Source organism: Podarcis bocagei, assembly GCF_964188305.1.
Source record: "Podarcis bocagei genome assembly, chromosome: 1".
Lineage (NCBI taxonomy): Eukaryota > Metazoa > Chordata > Lepidosauria > Squamata > Lacertidae > Podarcis > Podarcis bocagei.
This window is the reverse complement of record NC_138125.1, coordinates 118925639-118947597: the sequence shown is the minus strand read 5'-3', so window position 1 is coordinate 118947597 and position 21959 is coordinate 118925639. Positions and strand designations below refer to the sequence as shown.

The 21959-nt window shown below is 42.7% G+C and overlaps 1 long non-coding RNA gene across 1 annotated transcript; it reads right to left on the bottom strand.

The window, feature by feature from the left end:
• Positions 1 to 904: 904 nt before the first annotated feature.
• Positions 905 to 21573, bottom strand: LOC308581931. Its single transcript, XR_014005387.1, has 2 exons — positions 21264 to 21573; positions 905 to 1247 (listed from the first exon to the last, which is right to left on the bottom strand). It is a non-coding gene; the product is annotated as an uncharacterized lncRNA (long non-coding RNA).
• Positions 21574 to 21959: the final 386 nt, after the last annotated feature.

Here is a 21959-nt window from a genome sequence, read left to right as displayed (position 1 = left end):
CGGTGAGTTTGGGGTAGCCCAATGCAAAAATCCTGAGAATCCATGTGGATCCATGCTTTGTAATCACGTTTTTACGCCATTGCGGCCCCATGCAACAGTGGGTGAAAGCTGTAGCCATGGACATGCTATGTGATCTGATGGTGAATTTGGGGTGACCCAATGCAAAAATCCCGAGGATCCATGTGGATCCGTGTTTTGTAACCACATTTTTGCACCATTGCAGCCCTAGGAAACAGTGGATGCGTGATTTTCTTGGTGCAGGCTGTAGCCATGGACATGTTATGTGATCTGATGGTGAATTTGGGATGATCCAATGTAAAAATCCTGAGGATCCATGGCCTTTTACCTCCCCCCTCCCAGGCAGCCTCCAAGGCATTTGTCACCTGAGACAGTCACCTCACCTTGCCTAAATATAGGGCTGACCCCACTATAAGCTGTCTAATCAGTAAGATATATTTACATTGTATTTTTCATCTGTCAAGTCTGGTTTCCTATTGTTTCTTTAGTTACATTTCATTTTCTTGTTACTAGTGAGCTTAATGTCAGTCTTGGGTTGTGTGTGTGTGTATGTATGAACTTCTCCCCATCCTAGCTCCCTCCTTCCCTCCCCCCCCTCACACACAGAAAAGGGGGGGGGCGGGAATCAAAACTATTCACATTTAAACATGAACCTACCTAATGCACACTTTCCAAAGGAACATACAAATTGAAACACAGCCATCTTTCGAAATTTGCACGTCTTTGAATTTTGTAGTGCTTTTCCCCAGCCAAGTGCATATACCAAGGTAAAGCTTGCATAAAAATGCACACATTAGTGAAAATAACATACAAAAAGGCACTCTATTAGAGAACACTCTTTTGCAAAAATGTGTATATTCATAGAATTTTGCACTAAAAGGCTGAAGAATTTTCATGAGGACTTTTTAATATAAACAATGTTTTTGCAAACTGATATAGAAATGTAGGGAACTGAAATGCAGGCTTGAAAAATGAGAAATGGAGAGAAGCCAAAATTGACAGTTAGCCCATCCTTAAAACATACGAAGTGCTAATGAGCAAACTGAATTTTGCTTTCTCTCTGGAGAACGGAGGCCAGCGCTTTCAGATAAAAGAATCAATGAGAGCTGGGGAACATCTGGAGCTGTTTTCCTGTTGTGTTTCATAGGTCCGCCTCAGATTTCAATGATAGATCATCCGAAAGTTCTGCTTCATCTTGCACACGTGTACAAGAAACAAAGATGTTATACCTGTTTTTGAGAGAGTAAAAAAAAGCAGAAGCTAGTTCAGGTTTAAAGCTCCAGGATGCTGACCAGCCCAGGCAGCCCTCTGAAACCAATGGTGAATGTTCAGCATCTGGAAGAACTAAACCATTGAGAGCACTTCCTGTAACACTCTTGCTGGGAGGACTAGGTTGACAAGGTTCGAGATGTATGGCCATTAAATTGCTTACAGATTTTGACCTACGTGTCCATAATAAAATAAAAACAAGACCTGATGGGTTGTTAAGTTATGCCAAACATTTCAAAGGAATTCTTGCCTCAAGATCAAATGCATCGTGTAATCTTATCATGTCAGATTAGGACATAACACCACATAACATGACACAAAACAGGGCTACTTGACATATTGATTCAGAAATTTCGCAAACAATGCCTTTGGAAGCTCTCATGTTATCAGTGTGAATAATGAGTACAATTCTTCCCACATTTCTCATGGCAGTTGGGAGCAAAGGGAAGAGGCCACAAAGTGTAACTAGACATATTGGATTATGCCTCCTTCGGAATCAAGGTTGGCACCAGAGAATAAGTTGCCAGATGTCAATTGATAGCTAATATCAGCTTCTGGTGTTGGGTTTGAGACAGTGTTTGAGTTCAAGGAGTTGTTGACATTCTTCTTTCGGTTTTGACTTTAGCTTTCAACATCTTCCCTGTCCCAATTGCCCAATTCCACCCTGTTCACCCACCCAGGTTTCAGTGATACGCGCCAGATCAGCCTCCTCATCCATAATCAGATCATGGATGAGGGAGTTTTTATTCTGGGCTGATGTGGCATTCAACAGCAGCAGTCGCAGACCCGAGGGCTGGCTGATAGGGCAACCACAATTCCCCGGTTGGAGGAGAGGCTGGCACACTGCACAGTCACTAACTGCCCCTTACCCAGCCTGCCCCACCTTCCACGCCATACCTCCCCCTACCCAGAACCACTGTAATTGGACCTCCCCCTGCTCTCTCCCGCTCCTCTCCCCCTGGCACATCCCGCCAAGTGCCCTTACAACCCAATTAAAAATGGTTAAAATAGTAAAAAAAAAATAAAAAAATTAAGAGGATATAAAAAAAAATTAAAAGCAATTTAAAAGAGAAAGAAGCACTCTATGCTGGGCAGCAGAAGCAGTCCCAATAAGCCTGTCATACCATACCCTCCAGCACTTCTCTGATGAAAACAGGGACATACTAAGGAAAAGCGGTATATTCCAGGATCAAATCAGAAACCAGGATGGCTTTTGTAAATCCAGGACTTTCCCTTGAAAATAGGGGCACTTGGAGGGTCTGGAAAACCCCCCTTGCACAATGTTGGGTAGCCTTGTCCTTAGTCATGACTCTGATGTTGACTAAAAAATGCAAAAGGCTTTTCTGTGCACAGAGACATCCTTGGAGCACTTTCAAGGGCTAATAACAATACAGTGGTACCTCGGGTTACAGACGCTTCAGGTTACAGACGCTTCAGGTTACAGACGCTTCAGGTTACAGACTCCGCTAACCCAGAAATAGTGCCTCGGGTTAAGAACTTTGCTTCAGGATGAGAACAGAAATCGCGCGGCAGCAGGAGGCCCCATTAGCTAAAGTGGTACCTCAGGTTAAGAACAGATTCAGGTTAAGGACAGACCTCCAGAACGAATTAAGTTCTTAACCCAAGGTACTACTGTACACAGTGGAGGAACAAGGAACATGGCTTATATTCCTACATTGCCCATGGGCGACATTCAGCTAAGTCTGACTTGGAGTAGACCCTCCAAAATTAACAAACAAGACTCAGTTAGGTCCATGCATTGCAACGGTTCTGCTCTAAGTGAAACTTCGTTGAATGCAACCCACTGGCGTCATTATTACTTGCAGGCTACTAGTCCTGTGTGTTGCCTTTGATATAATTGCTAGAGGCTGAGCAAATGACGGGGAAGCAGCTTCTTATTTAGAAAACAACGGGCCGCTATTGCACATTCAGCAAAAGCCAGAGAACCACATTTGCATAAGCTAGTGAAGGATTTATGAAATGATGAAGCTTCCCATTTGTGGCAAGCACTTGAGGCCTGTTATTCGTTACAAGATGGGGAGTTAATGCCCGCAACACATCTCATGGAGATGTGTTCACACATAGCATTTTCCAGGCACCCTAGGGGCATTATATTCTTGCCTCCTGCCCCCCCCCATCCATAAAACTTTCAGCAGCTCCATGTAAATGAAATATGATACCCAGAGCCTTAAGAGCTGCTTGGGGAAACTGACATGGGCTTTTAGAGTATGCCAATGTTTACATTTCTCTTCCAGAGCAATTCCCCCCTCCCAATGGGAGGCCTGTGTCCTACTTTGCAGAGACCTCTACTTGAAGGAGTCCCCTATCTGGCAGGATGCTAAATTCAAGAACCCTAAGAAGGGAGAGCAGCAGGGGCCTGGAAGGTGTCTGGAGGTTCAGCCAGAGAGCAGAAGGAGCATGCAGACAGGTCACCTAGTTACATCCTCCTCCCCGCATGCTGTAATACATTGTATTTCCATTTACATGATAACTCCAAATTGGTACCATATGTATGGACCATATGCAAATTTTATGCAAAGACACTTTGGCCTTGTTTTGCAGCCTAAGTGGCCACCATAGGGTGACATCAAATCAAGATCACCTGGGTGATATTTCCAGGTAGCAAGTAGAATAAAATTGCTTAGGGTTGCAGCCTTCATTGGAAGCAAACAAATTTGAAATTAAATTTGCACCATAGCAAAATGTTCAAGGCCACGATGCAGTCCTAAAGACACGTGGGGCCAAATTGCATATTACATCTCATTCTTTTCCTTTTCTTTTCTTCTTTTACAAATAGCTGCAGATTCAGCCCATGGGCCTGTAGTACATTACAACAGAGCAAATAGCAGCTTCAGAGGGAGATGCGTTCAATCAGAAAAGTTTAGGAGGCTTACCCTGAAGTAAGCTGTCACAGAGTTGCAAACTTAGTGTGACATATTTCTGGTTACTCATGCTTAGGATCAGGTTAGTGGCTACAGTTTGGAGCAGCGTGCTGGAATATTTGTTAAGGATAAAGAGAGACAGACCTCAGATTTTACCGGGCAATTTTTATACCAACTTTATTTAAAAACAAAAGTCTGTAAGTCCGTGTAAAGCAAAGGTTCCCTGAGTCAATGCAGGAGGTTTTCTAAGGCTGTGTACACATTGTTTACTCTGGATCCAATGCACTCTCAGGGCTGGTTTGGGAAGTGGTGTACACACAGCATTAACCCATAGCAATCCTGTATCTACCCTGCTGTTTCTTTGGAAATACCGTGTTTCATTGCAAACAATCTTCTGTCTGAAATGAAAAAGAAAGAACAACTTTGCTGCATTTTAAGTCAATGCAGCACGGCTTGCGCTGCTCTTTAGCCTTCCCTTTCGCACCGATTTAAATCCATAGTCCTTATCCGAGACACTGCCTTGCCCGTGGCAAAGCAAAACAAAGCTAGTACGCAGCGTTAAGAGCTGACTTTAACTCCACTGTTCATTGTGCTCTCATTAAAGAGGTCTAAATAAACATCCCCGGAACTATCCAGTCCACTAGCCATCTTGCTTCAGACTAGTTTTGTTCTCCGTTTCTTCAGATAAGCTCTCCAATCTTGCACCAGTCCCTCGGGGCAAACGTTGAAGGTCAACTAATTTAGCAGAGTGAAGTTTAATTTTCTGAAGGAGAGGATTATTAATTTGCTCAGGTTCCCTTTGTTGATCTTTGAAATCTCCTGCACACTTTTTTGTCTCGGATGGCTATCCAGTGAAACAGTGCCTAACCTCACAACATTTGTACTGGCAAAATACAAATTCCCCCTCACCATCTACGTTTCCATTGAGTTTGAATTCTTGAATTTGTTTAGATGTTGTCCTCTGGCTGCCGGAGACATGCTCAGCGCTGCATGTAGTGTTCACAACCCAAGTTAGCAACGCTGAGGAATATTTATTGGCGAAAGAAGAAAAAGCACAATATCAACTGTCTTTAAACAGTGCATTAACATTTGATGGGATACTGTTGGCCAGAAATGAATCTGTTCCGTGTAATAAGTACCTCTTGGCAGCTGTCTTTTAAACATTCTTAGGCTGTAATCCTATACAAACACTTACGTTTTATTTATTTATTGTATAGCTTTATATTCCCCGCTTCGTCCAATCTCAGGCATGGGGCAGCTTCCAACAGTAGCAGATACTATACCATAAAACAATCAAACTATTTTGAAAACTAACATAACAAGTAAAGTAAGGTAGCTAGCAGCAGTGAGGTAGTACAGATAGACACTATCTGTGAAACCCCACCCAAGAAATACATTCCTTTCTGTTAAGAATTAGTTGCCAACTGTGTCCTTATAGCACACAACATTAGCATTGCAGATTTGTCTATAGCTAATTAATTCGGCAGGGGAAACGTGCTGTGCTGCACCAATATTGCGGAGAGAATTATTCTAACTGAAAAATGGAAGCAGTGACAGTCAAAGCAAGCACTTCCAACTTCCTGATCACCTCTACCAAAACAGCCGGCTACTTCCTGATTCTCAAGTATGTGCCTTAGTCCTCAAAGCACTTATGTGACCCATAATTATGCAACAAGAATGTGGTTAGTGAAGATCATCAATATGCGACACTTAGGGGTTTTTTTAGACACATCAAAGAAGCATTTCAGTTAAACGTGTTTTAAACTTTGTTATGAGAAATTGCATTGGCAAAAACGGAACTTCCACAGCGCCATTTGGTGCCACAGCGTAATGATGGATATACAACGCTTTTTATTTACCAATCTTGCTGAGTCCTAAGTAGAAAGAGTTGAGCCAGGGGACTGAATATTTCAGGTTTCTAGCCCTCTTATTTTTGGAGGACTCAGCTATGTGTGTTCCATCTAATTCCTAACAGAAAGACAGTTCATTATAAGGAATGAGAAACCTGTACCTGAAAATGATTTACAGATGGTATTTAACTCCAAGTAGGCTTGCTAAGATGTATAAGACTGAATTTGATAAGTGCTGCAGATGCAAAGAGGTGGAGGGAACGTTCTTTCACATGTGGTGGACTTGTAAAAGGGTACAAGAGTATTGGGAAATGATCTATAATGAATTGAAAAACATGTTTAAAAGTACTCCCCCCCCCAAAAAAAAACAAAATTCCTTTCTGTTGGGGATAATTCAGACTGAAATTCCCAGGTGTCAAAAAAGGTTATTTATGTATGCTACAACTGCAGCCCGTATTTTGTTAGCCCCAAAATGAAAAATGAGCGAGGTCCCAACCAAAGAAGAAGGGCAGCTTAAAATGATGGAATACGCACAGCTTGCAGACTTAACATATAGGATAAGAGAACAAGAAGAACATACGTTTAGAGAAGATTGGAAAACGTTTATTGAATATATGGGAAATAATTGTGTACAGCTGAAAACGCTGCCAGCATTAAGATAAATCCAACAGTGTAAATAAGCTTTGGTGGATGCAATAATGGAATACTGAATGATTTAGTTTTTGTAAAATATGCAGCGATTTATGATATGTAAAATGAACCATGGAAAGAGAAGAAGGGAAGTCATTGATATCTTACGGATGTAAAAATGAGTATTTTAAATTGTAAAACAGAAATTTTAATAAAAATTATATACAAAAAAAGAGAGAAGAAACCTGGTGTCCCTCCGAATTTTCCCGGACTACAATTCCTATCATCCCTGGTCATGGATCACGCTGACTGGGGAGGATGGGAATTGGAGTTTATTTCCGCTTTTACTTGCTGGCAATCAGTTCCTTTCAATATTCTGGCTTGAGCTGCTTTGACAGAAGATTTCACGTCTCCGGTTCGAATCCAGTGCATTCTAACAAACTCTTAAATCTGGGACAGAAGCAATCCCGCACTCAGCCACAACTCTCACACTATCTCACTCAGGGCCTGCCCAAGACACTTTGCTGCCTGTGGCAAACCAGAAAATGGTGTGTCCCCCTGGGCATCCTGGAAGTTGTAGTTTGTTAAGGGTGCTGGGTTAGAGGGAAGATAGAGGTGTCATGGAAGATAGAGGTATCAATGATTATTAGCCATGTTCAGTAAGCTGAAGCATCTGTCAGCTTCGGGGAATCAAATCCCTCCCACGGTGGCAGCCAAGAATCAGAGAAATGATAAAAGTTCTTACCAAGCAATTTATTCACTAATTCACAGAGAGTGGCAAGGAATGGAGCCTTCCCTAAATAATGGCATTGCTCCAAGTAAAGTCCCAACCCCTACGTCTACCCTATTCAACATCACCCCTGCATCAGCTAATCTGAGCTTTCTGCCTCTGAGCTCTCTGTTCTGCTACTCTCATTGCCCACCTGGTCTTGGGGGAGGGGAGGTCAGGAATGCTTTCCAAGGGCACTGAATCTGTCAGCTGTCTCTCCCCTGGTGCTTCTTCTTCTTCTTGCTGTTCCTCTTCCAATATTTCCCAGCTTCTGCCCTCTGCAGCCTCTGAACTATGCCCTTCTGCAAACCACTGTTCTAAATCTATACTGTCCTCCTGTTTTGGGGAAGGTTCAGGAGAAGGGGGAGGGCAGTTCCCACCATTCCTCCTCAGTCCAGCTCCTGACAGCATTTTATATAGAGACTCTCTATACCTCTGAGTGCGAATGCTGGTGACCACGTGAGATAGTCATCCCCATCTGTAAGACTCCAGAAACACAGAACTCCCCCTTCCCCAATTTGTGGCACTCCAGATATTGTTGCAATACAACTCCCATCATCCCCAGCACTGATAAACAATTATGGGAGTTGCAGTCCAGTGATAACCCGGAGGGCACCAGGCTGGGGAAAGTTGATATCCTGGGAAAACTTTCTGGACTAGATGCATGGGCTGGTCTGATGCAGCAAGACAAGTCTTGTGTTCTTATTTCAAATTAGGAAGTCATTTGATGTTGAGAGCAAGGAAGCAATTAGAGAACGTGAGTAGTGGGGAGGGAAGAAATCGGAGGGAGTTTGTGGGACAGGGGAAAAGAAACACAATCCATTAACCTAAAAGCTCTGCCCGACCTCGCAAATGCAATTCCACAATTCCTCTTTTAAACTGTAGTATGGTCTCGTGCCAATCTGCAGTACGCAGATAATATTAAATGGGGAACGTTTGCATGATATATGGTAACTGCTCTGCAGGGATATAGTATAAAGACATTAAGAAGGAGATCTTTAACACAAATCTGGCGTGATTTGAAGTATCATGTCAATCGCCAATTCCATGACAATATTAAAAGGATTTTAAATAAACAAACAAACAAAAAAACAAAAAAACCACACACAAAAAAACAAAAAAACAACAACACTACAACCAAACACCACCCATGTATAATGGAATCAAGAACTTATTTCTTGCAGGAAGAGAACACCATCACTTCTGATCTGATCCCAGAATGTCCCACTTTTCTTAGGACGTCCCTATTTTCATCAGAGAAATATTGGAGGTTATGCCATTAAAATGGCAGTCTGGAGACCTCATGAGGAGGGCAATAAGTGATAGAACAGCCAGATAAGGCAATTGAGGGGCCCTTCTGAACTGCTGGGGCCACCAGACCAGAAAGTGGTGCAAGTTCTAGACTCAGTGATGGTGCATACAGTTCAGCTTTCTACCAGTGCTAGTACCTAGCCTGCCTATATGCTTTCACCTCCACCTCTTCATGCAATGTATCAGAATGCTGCACAGGTTTTGCCTCACGGGACACTTCTGCCAGGACCAAGGTGCTACACTGCCACTCTTGAAAGTGATGTCATCTGGATTACTCTATTTTGCTGGGTGGTGGGGCTGGCTGTACATGTAAATCGCCATTTGGATGGTCTATATAGGCAAAGGTTTAAAACATTTGCTGGAATCAAGAAGGACTTCAAATGTTCTCAGACAACTGGAGTGTCTGTTTGCAGGTAAAAAGCTATTGGAAACCATCCTATATAAAGGCCAGTCTTAAGCAATGACTGCCGGAATGTTGCCCAGGGAGATGCAACACACACACGCGAACACCCCAATTTTGCCTGATAAAAAGTTGATGACGGTACGTAATGCTAAGTATAGTAATTTAATTCACTGAAATTATAACTGTTTGTATGCATTACTACGTGTTTACATTTGATTGGTTGATCCTCTAGTAGTTCCCGTGTAATTGGCTAATGTTGGTCACATGGGAAGTATCTAATGAAGGAGAGACTCCATTTCATGCGAAGCAAGATGACTGTGTTTTTAGAATCCACTGTGAACACTGCTAAGTTGAATAGACTCTTCTTTGCTTGAAATAAAGAGTGCAACACTGCAGGAGAAGGTAAAAGTGGAAATCTCTCATAGGAGCTGCAAGGCATGGCCTAACTGAGATACAGAAGGCCGAGTGCTGAGCTCTGGAAAGAGAGGAAAATACAGCTGTTTGAAAGTTAGAAGACGAGACTGTAAGGCCATGCTTGGATAAGCATGAGACTGTAAATATTATGTTTTGATTCATCCATAAGTTTCTGCAAGTAAAGTTTTTTGTGTTAAAATCTGGACATTGGTTTTATTTCCAAAGAAGGGTGTCAGTCATTTGAGCTTCTTAGCAGCGATTTCAGTACCCTTACTTCAACACAGAACCCACCGTTTTTCTGAAAAACTGATGAAAGCAACCATGATCTTACTCTTTCTGTCCTCTGCTTTCATATGCTGTCCAGAGCAATTCGGGCAAAAATATTAAAAGCTTATTAGAGTGTCTACAATACAAGGGCAACAATCACAGCAGACCACATCCTGTCTGCAGATGGCACATTTGTGGCAGGAGGAGCTGAAATGAATTTCCTCTTCAAAATTCTCTTTTGCTGCTTTTGATGTCGAGTGTTTTCCAGATGTTCTGTGAATGCTCACATATTTGCCAAATATGCTCCCACTGTCTGATATAGGTATTGGGCCACCCAAACATATTTGACTTCAGTATCCATTATCTGACAGTAGATATCTGATAACATTTGATAGTTGACATAAGCTGGTATTTCACAGTTGACCTTGCTGTTAGTTGATATGGTAAAAGCATGCTAGAGTAATTTACAATGCCTTTCTTGGGTGTTTCTCTGCCATTACTGGCTTTCTCCCTGATGAAATTCTGGTTCCCTAAGGAGTCAGACATGACAAAACAACTAAACAACAACAACGGGCAGGCTTCCTCAAACTCGGTCCTCCAGATGTTTATGGCCTACAATTCCCATGATCCCTAGCTAGCAGAATCAGTGGACAAGGATGATGGGAATTGTAGTCTCAAAACATCTGGAGGCCGAGTTTGAGAAAGACTGCCCTAGGGGATGTAGACTGCTATATTATGTTTGTCAGCATTAGATGGTAAGCATTCATTGTATGTATGTATGTATGTATGTATGTATGTATATAAATATGTATGTGTTTGTTTAAATCAGTCTTCCCCAACATGGTGCTTTCCAGATGTTTTGAACTACAACTCCCATAACCCCAGCCCACATGACCAAAATGATGACAGCTGAATTATGTGGAAGGTACCAGTTGGGTAAAGGCTGGTTTAAAACCTTTTAGACTGCCCTTCATCAAAACTGGTTCCAGGGCAGTTGCAAGGTCAGCGTCTCCCTCCAAAACGAATTGTTTTTAGATCAGCTGGGAAAGGAAGTAAAATTTTAAACGCTGTAATTGAGGTCATCCATTCTGCTGTCTAAAATGGTTTCGAAATTGCCGCAATTTTGGAAAGTGCTTTGGTTTAAAATGTGTGCCATTTTAGCAACATTTTAGTAGCCTAATTGTAATTACGAGGAGTGCTTGAAGGAACTGGGTATGTTTAGCTTGGAAAAGAGGAGATATGATAGTCATCTTCTAACCTTTCAAGGGCTGTCACATGGAAGAGGGAGCAAGTTTGTTTTCTCAAACCAATGGCTTCAAGTTACAAGAAAGGAGATTCTGACTAAACATACGAAAAAAGCCTTCTGACAGTAAGAGCTGTTCGACAGTGGAACGGTCTCCCTCGGAAGATTGTATACTCTACTTCCTTGGAGAGTCTCCTTCCTTGGAGACTTTTAAGCAGAGGTTGGATGGCCATCTGTCATGGATGCTTGAGCTGAAATTCCTGCCTTGCAGGGGGTTGGGCTAGAGGACCCCAGGGTCCCTTCCAACTCTGCGATTCTATATATCTATGATTCTAATTTATTCTGCGATTGTGGATTTATTTGTATGAATGGCATGCAAATACCCTAAACAGGGCTGCCTTCAGAAGTCTTCTAAAGGTTGTATAGTTACTTATTTCCTTGGTTCGGGGGCTGGGTTGTATAACTCCATACCCTCCAACCAAGGCTGGATTTAGGTTCGATGAGGCTCTAAGCTACTGAAGGTAATGGGGCCCTTTATATGTCCCGCTGTACTTTGTCAACAACAAATTGTCACTGTTTTTTGTGTTGAATATATGCTATATGGTCATTCATGGACCTAACAGATCCATACACAACACAAAACACTGTTGCTGTATGTAGATTTTATTTTATTTGTTTTGTATCTTATATTTTGAAATGTACATCCAGGTTTTTTCCCTTTTTTTGCGGCCCCCAAGAGAGTGGGGCCCTAAGCTATAGCTTGTTTAGCTTATGCGTAAATCCAGCACTGCCTCCAACATTTCTCTGATGAAACCAGGGACATCCTAAGGAAAAGCAGGACATTCTAGGATCAAATCAGAAACTGGGATGGCTTCTGTAAATCCAGGACTGTCCCTGGAAAATAGTGACACTTGGAGGGACTGCACTCCTCAACCTTGGCCTAAAAATAGTTGAGGGAAAGAGATTGTACTCTGTGACTACCCAGCAACCACCATAAACCTAGGCCTGCAACTCCTGGCAAAATAGCTGATTGGGCCTGGGTGCTCCAGTTGTAGCAGTACTAAGATGGGAGAGGAGGGAGGTTTCACACTGGGGTAGGGCCAGTTTGTGTCTGCGTGCGTACATTCTGCACTAACATTGCCCTGAGGTTCCAACAGGCTTACGAACACATGCTATGTATACTCTTCCTTAAGTAGTCTCATCTTGAACGGAGGAATGCAAGAATAAAAATAGGAAGGCTTACTGCTTCCTGACCAGATGGTGACTAAAAGACAAATCGCCCATTTACTTAACCTACTCATCAATAAAACACAGTTCATTTTAAAGGTGGCTTTAGTTTAAAGCAACTGTACGTTTTATGGAACAAACCTGCTCTCTCTCTCTGTGTGTAGCACCTCAGTGCTTAGAATAATGAACAAGATCATCATCCCCTCTCACAAACATTTGCAGATTCTGCAAGAACAGATAAAAGCAGCCTTTGATTTTTATTTTTAAAGGAAGCCACACACCAACCAACCTGAATCTCTGTTTCCTTTTTCATTTCTGGGAGGGCATTCAGATAGTGTTGTGAATTATTAATTGCTATTAATGCACCATCAGTCTGTGTACAGAACATTTACAAGTAGGAGTTGCAATAAAAGGTTGCACTGCCGAGTGCTCCTGATCAAGGTCTGAACAGGCAGGCGTGCTCTTCTCCACACAACTCCATTCCGTTTTCCCTTGACCCTGGTCACGCAGCACCCCTGCCCATTCGGCACACTCGGCTTTTGTGGCCCCTCTCACTTTAGCATTTCCTCCCTTAAGTTTAGAATTCTTGCAAACCTTGAGTCTGCTAACATCACCCTCTTTTGCGTGGCTACATAAGGATCCACCCTTGGTCACTGAGTATATCTTCCAGTAGCACCTTACAGACCAACTAAGTTTGTTATTGGTATCAGCGTGCACATGAAAGCTCATACCAATAACAAACTTAGTTGGTCTCTAAGGTGCTACTCTATCCATTCTTAAGGAAATCAGCCCTGAGTGCTCACTGGAAGGACAGATCATGAAGCTGAGGCCCCAATACTTTGGCCACTTCATGAGAAGAGAAGACTCCCTGGAAAAGACCCTGATGTTGGGAAAGATGGAGGGCACAAGGAGAAGGGGACGAAAGAGGACGAGATGGTTGGATGGTGTTCTCGAAGCTACCAGCATGAGTCTGACCAAACTGCGGGAGGCAGTGGAAGACAGGAGTGCCTGGCATGCTCTGGTCCATGGGGTCACGAAGAGTCGGACACGACTAAACTACTAAACAACAACAACAACAACAAGGTGCTACTGGAAGGATTTTTAAAAATATTTTGTTTCGGCTATGGCAGACCAACACGGCTACCTACCTGTAACTAGAACTGAGTATACCGTTAGTCTATAGGATGGTGACTTCAAAAGCTTAAGCAAGGCTGCTTTCTTCATTACAACACAAAAGGAAGAATGTTCAAACAAATAGCTGTAGACTCACGAGTTCCAGGTATCAACTGGGATGTTCACATGTAGATGTTATTAACATCATGAATCTCTTTGCTAGCATATATTTTCAAGTGAAACTGTTTAAACAAATGGAGATGTTCCTTTGGGATTGTTAGAAGAGAGATCCTGGAATGTTTTGTAAGGGCATTTTGGTTTGAATGTTGCTACTCTGAGAATAGGAACAGGAGTGAGGGCTGCAGGCGGTTCTTGAATAACTATGCTATGCTAATGATGACTCTGGCACCTGTGTTCAGAATATGCATGCCTTTACCTCTACAATACATCTCTGGTTTGATCATCCCATGCCCCCCAAATTTTCAAGGCGTCTGTGTTTACACCAAGCGCTTATGTACTATGGGAAAATGTGCCTCTTCTAGGATTGCTGGTGCCTTGAATGCTGCCATTACGGAGTTATGTGGAACTTGGAAGGGAATGTGTGCCTCAGCTATGTAAACTGGAAAGGGAGAGGAGCAGGGTTCAGGGGCTCTTGGAGGCATGACAGGGTCGGTATTTGGATCCTGTCCTAGGCAAGATGTGCAGTGTTGTCTTCTCTAATGAACAAGGGTTACAGATCCCAACATCCCTGGTGACATAAGAACACTCTGGATGGCAGCACGCAGAGCATCTCCCTCTAGGAAAATGCTAACTAGGCTTTGGGCCCTGTCAGACTCCGTTTGCCTCTTTCCCAAAGCCCAGCACCTCACTTTCGTAGCTTTGGGAAGGCAGCATGAGTAGTAGTGTAGCATTGGGGCTGCGGTGGGGTGACTACAGGGGCAGTTGCCCTGGGCGCAAAATTGTTAGGGGCACAAAATTTCAACACCCAGTGCTGCCTCAATACAGCTGTGTGGTTCCATTGCTGGACTCTGTTGAAAATGGCTTGTCCATTTGGAACAACTCTTCTTATCTCTGTGGCTGCAGTCTTCTGGGTGATGTGGATGCCATTATGCAGTTGAATACGCATGCGTACTCGGTCTGCTTCCCTCCCACCCTGCCCTCTGTGTGGCCCCCGAGCACTGGCAAACCACGCTATGCCACTGAGTGTGAGGGCTGGGGGCAGGCTGAGGGCCACTGAAAAAGGCCTCGAGGGCTACATGCAGGCTGCATGTTAGACCACCCTGGTCTACAGTCAGGTCAGGTGTAAGACATCTTTTTGTGCTGAAATATTGAGCCAGGACCAATTTCAGCCGGGGGGGGGGGGAAGCTTGTGGCCCTCCTGCGAGTACAGCGGTACCTCAGTTTAAGAACAGTCCTGTTTACGAACAATTCGGTTTATGAACTCCACAAAACTGGGAGTAGTGTCCCGGTTTGTGAACTTTACTTTGGTCTAAGAACAGAATCCAAACAGTGGAAGGGCACCGGCGGCGGGAGGTCTCATTAGGGAAAGCGCGCCTTAAGAATGGTTTTGGTTTAAGAACAGACTTACGGAATGTATTAAGTTCGTAAACTGAGGTACCACTGTATATGAAACTGGCAGTGATCCTGTGTAAAGTTGTGGACAGGTTAAGTATTAAGTAGCCAAATTTGTACGTCACACAAAACCATGGGGTCAAGATGGCTGACTTCGAACAAACCATCATTGATGATAGCCACAGTATGTCTGTTGGAACTAAGCTGCGGTTAAGCAAACTGGAAACAAAAAGCTTATGGAAGAAGAGTAGAAGGGAGGGGGGAGCACACAAGTCCAAGGACTCCTTCATGACCTGCTAAATCAGGGTCAGAAAACCAGTGGCCCTCCATCTGTTGTTGGACTCCAATTCCCATTAGCATGGTCAGTAGTTAGGGATGCTGGAAGCTGAAGGGTTCTCGCCCCTGATTTAATTTTATTCTGCTATGAGAGCTGGACCATAAAGAAGGCTGATCGCCGAAGAATTGATACTTTTGAATTATGGTGCTGGAGGAGACTCTTGAGAGTCCCATGGACTGCAAGAAGATCAAACCTCTCCATTCTTAAGGAAATCAGCCCTGAGTGCTCACTGGAAGGACAGATCCTGAAGCTGAGGCTCCAATACTTTGGCCACCTCATGAGAAGAGAAGACTCCCTGGAAAAGACCCTGATGTTGGGAAAGATGGAGGGCACAAGGAGAAGGGGACGACAGAGGACAAGATGGTTGGATAGTGTTCTCGAAACTACCAGCATGAGTTTGACCAAACTGCGGGAGGCAGTGGAAGACAGGAGTGCCTGGCATGCTCTGGTCCATGGGGTCACAAAGAGTCGGACATGACTAAACGACTAAACAACAACAACAAATGTGGAGCATTGTACTGGGGAACCATTTCTTCCCTGGTCTTCGTGTGAGGACTCTCACGATCCACATGGATCTGAACATGAATGGAGCATCATGGTTGCAGTGTTGCCCCGAGGCTGTGGCCTGCCTTTATTGTCATGTGGCAAGCATTTTCAGGGACAATGCAGTGTGGCCAAGTCACATTTTCATGTGAATTCTCCTAGGTTGGGTTCCTAGGAGCTCACCTAGCCCCTCCGTTCTTGAGCTTCCTCCTTGCTCTTGAGGGAGAGATTTTTCTTGATACCCTGGGGAGCTGTAGCCATTGTGAGAACCCACATTTTGAAACCGTGAGGCTGCAAAAATCCCATCTACTTCAGTGAGATTTAAGTTGCCTAGCTATGTGCCCAGGAATACAGCCTGAGCTCATAAGTGTATTATTTACTGCAATATGTGCTTTGCTGTATATTGCTTCTGCTCTATACTCCCTAAGCACCATCCCTTGTGTACATTCAGGTCACTAAAATTTATATAATGCCTATTCCACTGTGTTAAACTTTCATAGTTTGGAATATGTCCAGTGTACCATTCTAGAGCCACAGAGAGAACAACTTCAGCAATAAATCAAGTATCTACAGTGCAAGAAAGGGGTTAATTATGGGTCCCAGACTATAATAACTTATACCCTGAATTAATCCTATTTGTAATGAGGCTTATCTTTTTTATTTACCCAGGGCTATTAATTACCAAAGTATTTTCAACATTTATAAATTCATATTTCCAAGTTTACACTAACAAGAGATCCAAAAAAAGGAATAACCGTTAATGAGGCTTGCATTGTTATTTACCCAGCTATCAATTACACAAATGTTCTGTTTGCAAGTTCACAAACTCACGTGTCTTGCGTTAAATGAAAAGCAACAGATTTTGTTATGGGTGAAATTCTCCCTATGTGCCTATCTTACAAGAACTATGGTTTTACTTTTTTCGAAATGTGAAATAAAAAGAGGTTAAGTTAACAGGATGATTCGTTTGGCAGTTTCCCCCTGGAACACAGTATTTTACTTTCAAACCTCCAGCTTTAACCCGATTTATTTTTTTAGTTTTTATTTAAGCCCGTCCAAGCTTTTGATATTCAGACCCATTTACATTTCTCCTTCCGCCTAATCAAAAGGTATTAAAATGTGGAAACTCGGAATTGTGATTCAGATTTCATTTTAAACTGCTTATCTCTGGTTGCCTTCTGATTAAACACAATTTGGGGGAAATCAAAATGTCACATTATCTTTATGGCCAAGCTTTTGATCAACGCAGTCAAGGGCTTCCAAGTTTACTGCAAAGAGGGCTCCCCTTAGTGGTATCTCAGTGAATCGCAAGGTCAAGGAGACTGAGTGGAACACAATTCAGGCCAGCTGCTGACTGTCTTTACTTAATACAGCCCTTTGCCAGAACATTTCCCCCAGATAAAATTAAAGGCATATGCTTATATGGATGTAATCTGGTGCCTGCTAAAAGCTGGCTGCTAATGTTTGCAGATGCTATGGCTGTGTTTCTCTGTGCCCTTTGAAGTTAAAGGATGAGGCACAAAAGAAGTCCACACATACACACCTACATTCTGTTCTGATCATTAAAGTTCTCGACTAGAGGCAATATTCGAAGGGATGTTTTCACAGTGAGGGAACGATTCTACCTCTAAAGTGGCTTGGGGAGGTGGGGGACAGCGACTTTGATGTTTTGCACCTCCATCTCGGCCCACCCTGACTGCACTTTCCCCTTAAACACTGTAGGGTAGAGGGTGGTCTCTTTTGTTTCCAGCTTTCTAACAGTCGTGTAAAAGGTAGGAAGGGCATCATCTGTTGACGTGGATTTGCTGGCACAATAAGCAGACTGGAACACAACTATCCTTTGAAATTGGCGTTTCTCTGAATTTTTGCGGTCATGTTTTCCAGCGGTGTCATGTTTTGCAAAAACGTGTATACTAAAGTTTTCACAAACATGCACATATTTGCGAACGTAACATACAAACATGTGCAGTGGTATGCAAAATTGCTTTGTAAAAACATGTTTATGAAGTAAAACTGTATCCAAAGATGTGTCTCTTGGGAGAAATTTGCACCAAAATGCTAATGAATTTTCGTGAGGATTTTTCCCCCATGTGGAAATGTGGAGAAATGAATTGAAGTATGGGGAAAAACGAGAACCTGACAGGAAACTGAAATCGACCAATTCATCTATCCCCATCAACTCTTGAATTTCTGTTTGTCGTGAAGTTAAATGTTCTCTCTGAAAAAATCTCACCCGGAGACTTCGGAGAGCCCCTGTCAGTGTAAGTAGACAGCAGAGCTGGATCAACCTTTGCCAATTTGGTGCATTTTGGAATACAATTCCCATAAGCCCCAGCTGGTTTAGCCATGATGGGAGTTATAGCCCAAAGCATCACAAACAGTGATGAATATAATAGCTTCTCCATGTCACACACACACACACACACACACACACAGAGAGAGAGAGAGAGAGAGAGAGAGAGAGAGAGTGTGTGTGTGTTATTTGGTAATTACTGTATGTCCTTGAGATTTAATAAAGTTTAATTTTAAAAAACCTCCTGTAGTACCAAGTTCTAGGGCTACATGAACAAAACACATATTTAAATACACTCATTATAGGACCCATACTTCATGCCCTTTTAGAACTTTGTTTGGAGTGCCTCTGGAAAATTTCATATTGGAATCTCATATTGACAGGCCATGAGGAGAGGCTGGCTGATGAAATTTGGGTATGGCACACAACTCCTACCCCCAAAGCAAATGCATTTCTCTAGTAAGTTAACTGAATTTTTAAAAAGTTGTTTGTGAAATTTCTAACTCGCTTTTTGTCGTTACCAAGCCCAGGGCAAGCTACAATATCAAACGTAAGATAAAAAACACAGCTAAACAGAGCAGATAAAATACAGCATTAAAAATACCACTCATATTAAAACACTTCTTCATGCTATGCTGGTTCCATCCTGGGCATCAACCAGTTATCAACACCCCATTTTAAGTTGGTTCCCAAAAGGAAAGTAAGGTATGTGCCAATCATATTTCGGAGGGGAGGGCATTTCGTAAGTGAGGAGCCATCACAGAGAAGGTGCTTTCATGTATCACTGTTGAATGCACCATTCCTGGTAGAGGTGCTATGTTGGAAAGGGTCTCTTGAAAGATCTTAACACAGGGAGAGGCGTTCCTTCAAGTATAGTAGGTGGTCCAGGAAGCCCAAATTGCTTCACGATGGGCTCCAGATCTCTTTCCCCTTTTTAAACTTAATTTTTTACCATTGTTTAGGGCACTGCAGTGAGGGCACCACAAGCACAGTGCTAGTAAAACTCCAGCCAATCACCATGTTCATTTCACAGAGGCTATATGTATAAATTAGCCCATGCAAATTTATGCTGCACCCAAAGTATTTAGCAGTGTCCCTGCAACGCTGCTACATGGAGACTGCTCTGCTGTGCTCCTTCTCTCCCCCTCCCTTTCCTTTTTGGCTGGGCAATATGTGCTTAACTTCAGATCAGTTTTTGTATTAGTAATAAATTAGGATTACCCTGTGTAGCTGATGCTTCCTGACTCTCTGCTATCTTTCCTGCGAGTTTGCAGTTGTCAAAATGAATAATACACAGCATCAATTTAAAACCTCCTTTTCTCTGTGCTCAGCTGCAATAGTTTCACTCTGTCTCAATTCTGTTGGTTGCTATTAAATCCAAGACTGTTTTAAATTCCTTGAAGACTCTCATGGAAGCATCAATTATACATTGTACGTATTTATTAAAATTCTGCTTCAGACAAAAGGATGCTCAGTCCTCTGGAGAAAGTTTTTCCTCCCTTTTCTAAAACTCAGAAGTTAAGGAAACAAAGAGTTTGCCATTCAAGAAAGTAGATGAGCCAAAGACTCAAATGTTAAAGTAAGGAATATATATGTTCCTTTTCAATAGAGTGTGGACTGTAGCCAAGAACCACACACAGCTCACAGTTTGTTCATCATATAGTCCTCTCATTTAATGAGTCTCTGGTCGCAGCCATTAAAAAGGTTTTGCTCTTCAGTGTGATTAGCCTGGGCTTTGGAAAAGAAAAGATGAACTGTTCTCCTGCACCTTTTCTGGTGCCGTTCATTAAAACCTTGGAAAGAAATCCGACCTTGGATTTACAAGAGAACTTCAAAATGGATATTTCTGATTAGTCGTTAACTTACAGAGGGGTTTAAATGAAGGGAAGCCGTCCAAGATGCACGTGGCCTTGGAGGTTGTGAAAACTGTGACACCTCCAATTTAAGAAGACCTGTCGGAAACAAAGAGTTCCTTTCCTTGTAGTCAATGCTTCTCTGGCTCTGCCTCACTGGTCAGAACTACCATTGCTTAGAGCAGCTCTTCGTACCCCAGAACATCAGATAAAAGGTAGATCCATTCCAGGGTTACTTAGCATTATCTAAGTAATGAAGTTTCCACTGTTCCACATCCCTTGAAGGAGTGTGGGCTGGCTAGATGTGAGAAAGATATTTGTACAGTGACCAGCTCCCGCTTGGCACAATGTAAAATCAAACAATACTAGCAGGTTTCAATAAATCAAATGAGCTCAATGGTTGTTTTTTTTTGGTTTTTTAGAAAGGAGCTTGACAGATGAGAAGGTTTCTTAGAGTATCTTTCATGGCTAGAAGACGGGTTCAATTCTCAACTCGGCTAGGAAGCTGGCTGGTTTTGAGCAGGACATAACCTTTTAGCCAAATCTACCTCAAAGGGCTGTTGTGTCAGTAAATGAACACTAAGTGTACTGCTGTGAACTTCCTGGAGGGAAAGCAGTACAGTGGTACCTTGGGTTAAGTACTTAATTCATTCTGGAGGTCTGTTCTTAACCTGAAACTGTTCTTAACCTGAAGCACCACTTTAGCTAATGGAGCCTCCTGCTGCCGCTGCACTGCCGGAGCACAATTTCTGTTCTCATCCTGAAGCAAAGTTCTTCACCTGAGGTACTATTTCTGGGTTAGCGGAGTCTGTAACCTGAAGCGTATGTAACCTGAGGTACCACTGTATATAAATGTAGAAGGCAGTTGCATATTCAAATATGTGTGTGTATGTGGAGATGTGTAAATAAATGTGGGCAGGTACCTAGATGTAGATATAAATATGTGGCATAAAGAGTTAGAACATAGTCACCTGTATGGGACAGGATAGAAATTAAAATAAGTATGAAATCATTTATGATTACTGTGGGAATGTTCTGGGGTGCAGGAGAGGATATATTGACTAATTATATCCTTATCCAACTTGTGCTAACAAGTTCCCAAAATATCAGCAGAGTTTATAAATATTCCTCTTTAAGTTCGCAACGGTAACGTGTGCACAGGTTCACTAGAACCTCTATAATAATTACTCTGGTAATTTCCCCTTTTGTTCCCTCTTAAAATACAAGACACGACACAGTCTTTATAAAAGTATAAAAGAGTTTACTCACATTCTGTTCACAATATGATCCCAGAAGGCAGACAGCTTAAAAAAGGTAAAATACACTCAGAATCTATCTTATAGGAAGATAGTACTGTCCTTTCTTGGCTGAGAGCCAAGAGGGCATGTTGCTCCTTCAGAAGATGAAGATGAGAGAGAGAGATATGGCTGCCTGCCCTGTGCTTTTATCATTTACCTGCACAGGTGAGGCCACACCCACCTCTGGTCACATGCGGAGGAAGTCCGTCCCCAGGAAGTTTAACTGCTTGCTGGACAGACATCCCTCCCCATGTTCTAATATGTACACTCTAGGAATGTTGTCATTGACTGCTCCTGTGTTTACATCCCACAATTACTGTATAGTGGAAAAATGCAAATAGCCATATTCATTTTGATTATTAAGGCAGAGGTTGAAAAATGTGATGAGCTAGAGGCAAGAGTGCAATACCATCCATAGATCTGTAGCAGCTGTCTATGCTTTGTTGTATTGGTATGGGTGGGTGGGAAGTCCAGAACTGCTGAAACAGGGTGACTGTAGTGGAAATGCGGAAGACAATTGTATTTTGAGGAGTTAGGTGGCGTGTCCCTTTCCCTTTAACATCCCCAGTTTGAGGTCTGCTGGATTCTTGTGTTTCACACACCTGTCAGGAGTTTCTTGGGTTCTTCTGGGTTGCAAGTGCTAGCTGGATGCCGGCTGCAGGTAGTG